Source organism: Apium graveolens, chromosome 1 (assembly GCF_009905375.1).
Source record: "Apium graveolens cultivar Ventura chromosome 1, ASM990537v1, whole genome shotgun sequence".
Taxonomy (NCBI): domain Eukaryota; kingdom Viridiplantae; phylum Streptophyta; class Magnoliopsida; order Apiales; family Apiaceae; genus Apium; species Apium graveolens.
This window is the reverse complement of record NC_133647.1, coordinates 177480179-177482978: the sequence shown is the minus strand read 5'-3', so window position 1 is coordinate 177482978 and position 2800 is coordinate 177480179.

Here is a 2800-nt window from a genome sequence, read left to right as displayed (position 1 = left end):
GTAAGTGAGCTAGGTATGCTTAATTACTCTTAAAATTCATGTCCTTATTGCAATTTAAAGTGAAGCCTGAAATGTATAAGCTGCAAGAACAAATTTGATTTTTAACATAGATTATTCTATCAACGGATATTCCCTATCCGTTGAAAGTCAAAATTGTTCTGTCAACGGATGTTCATTATCCGTTGAAAGTCATATACATTTCTGGAATTTTTATCCGTCAACGGATAAAACTGAAGTGCTCTTCAACGGATGACAGTTTACCTTATCCGTTGAAATATCACATCAGTCGATTCAAGTGTTTCACAGCCGTTGATTCTATTGTCTTAACCGTTGATACTCATACATACAGCTGTATGTATTTGTTTTAAAGGTAGTTTTCAGAATACTTACAGTTTATTCTTAAACGGCTGAAATTCACTTACACATATTTATTGTTTAATCTCTTATTTATTTTTTTTATTTGAGAAAGTATATAAGCCCTTTTGATTTTTCATTTTTACTTTACGCTTTCTTGAAATTTCAAAGCTTTTACCATTTTCTCTCTGCAAAACCTTCAAGTTATTCTCTGCAATTTCTACTCACAACAATGGCACCAGTAGTAAAGATTATGTCTCAATCTGGGTTCATCTATGAGAAGAACAATTTCATAGCTTTGGTAGAAAAGAATGAAGCCCACTCAGATTATCACAAAATGATGGACTTCATCAAAAACTGTAAACTTAGCTATGCAATGCTGGAAGCCCCAACGATTTACTGTGAAGTAGTTGAGGAGATTTGGACAACTGCTGAGTTCAACTCCATAGATATGACTATCTCCTTCACTCTCAAAGGTAAAAATCACTGTGTTAACTGTGATGACTTACTAGCATGTTTTAAATTACCTGAGAACAATGCCATGACACCACACACTGATAATGATGTATCCAGCATGTTAGATTCCATAGGTTATTCTCTTAACTCTGCTAGTTTAGGGAGTATTAGAAGAAAAGGCCTTAGGAAAGAATGGAGTTTTCTTGGGGATGCCTTTATCAAGGTTTTCTCTGGGAAAATTAGCAATTTTGATGCCATAACTTCATCTCTTGTTAATATGCTCTATATGCTTGTTTCTGATAGGTATTTTAATTTTAGCAACTATGTTATGCTAGAATTGGGTACTAGATTAGGTAACAAAGCTAATAGACCTAATAACATCTATTATGCTAGATTCTTTATGTTATTGGCTAACCATGTTGCTGAAGGTTTGGTCATTACGAATGAGAATAATAAACTCAAGTGCTGGGCACAAGAGAAAAGAGTTCTTGCAGATTTATTGAGAATGGATCTCAACAGCAGTGTGCCATTGGTATATTTACCAATCATGAATGCACCTCAGGTAGGTGAGGTAATGGCTTCTACAACTCCTACTTCTTCCAACCCCTCTATTTCTTTATCTTCTAGTGTGGCCATGGAATCTGTGACAATGCCCCAACAGATTCCTACCAAGGTCACCAAAACTAAACTTTCAAAATCAAAGGCAAAGAAAACCACCTCTGTTGTTTCTCAAAAGACAACAGTTGTAACACCTACCATTAACCCTGAGGGGAGTGAACTGGGTGTGAGTGGTGAGGGGAGGGGTGAACATCAAAGAAACCCCCAGGATAAGGAAGGAGAGAAAAGTGCTTCCCAAGCTAGCCAAGCCACAGTTTCTCAAAAAGCTGTGGTGGTTGAAAAGGTTACTAGCATATCCCTAGCTGCATCCTCCCAAAAGGATGTAACTATTGAAAATAGTTCCCAACCAGGAACACACAAACGAGGGAGGGACACTAAAGCCAAACACTCACCAACAAAAGCCTTTATTAGAAGAAAGAGAGCTAGAACCCAATCTTATACACAGGGTGCACACACTGCACAGATACATCCATCTGTATCTATGCCTTCTCAAACTCAGTTTGATGTGGCTCCAACAAATGTGGAGTCACAGCCCCATTCTCTCACAATTAACATACATCAATCACCACACACTTCCTCACCATCTCTAGATGTGGATATGTTATTCCCATCAATTCCTGATTCTCCCTCTTTACAACTCAGGGAGGAGCCCCACTCAAATACAGGTGATCATCATCTTTTAGATGATTTGTTGGATCACCCGCAAATTCTTTCAGATGTAATTGAAGGATCTGTGTCACCAAAACTCATATCAATCTACACAGATTCAACAGTTATATCACTTTCAATTTCTACTTCTTTTCCTTCTTCAACGGGTATCACTCATCCGTTGACAAGTGGTTGTTCTTCAACGGATAAGCTTAACAGCAGTTATCCGTTGATACCATCAGTTTCACCTTCAACGGCTATTCCTCATCCATTGATAGTCTCTACACACACAACTGAAACAATTCCAAGTGTAGAAGACTTGATTACTGTACAATCACTTCTAGGACTGAGGGAAGGGAGTGACAATTTGAGTGAGAGGCTGGGTTGCTCCCAGGCAAAAGGAGAGATTGAGAGCTCAAATATGCATGCTATTTCTTCCAGCATGGCAAAAGTAAGTGAGAGGAGTACCACCTTAGTAGGTGAAGGTGAGGGAGTGAGTTGTGTGAGCCAGGGGGAGCCCCTGATGCAAGAACATAGAGAAAATGAGAGAAAGGCAGGTACAGCAGATATAAGGATGGATCCAGCCATTGCTAGTGAGTCAATGATTGTGAATGATGCTGAAAAGGAAAGACAATTTCAGCAACATTACAAAGCTGTAATTGATAACATTTCCTTGGATGCTGACACTTTTACTCATCCTGTTTCAGCCTATCAAGTATTGGCT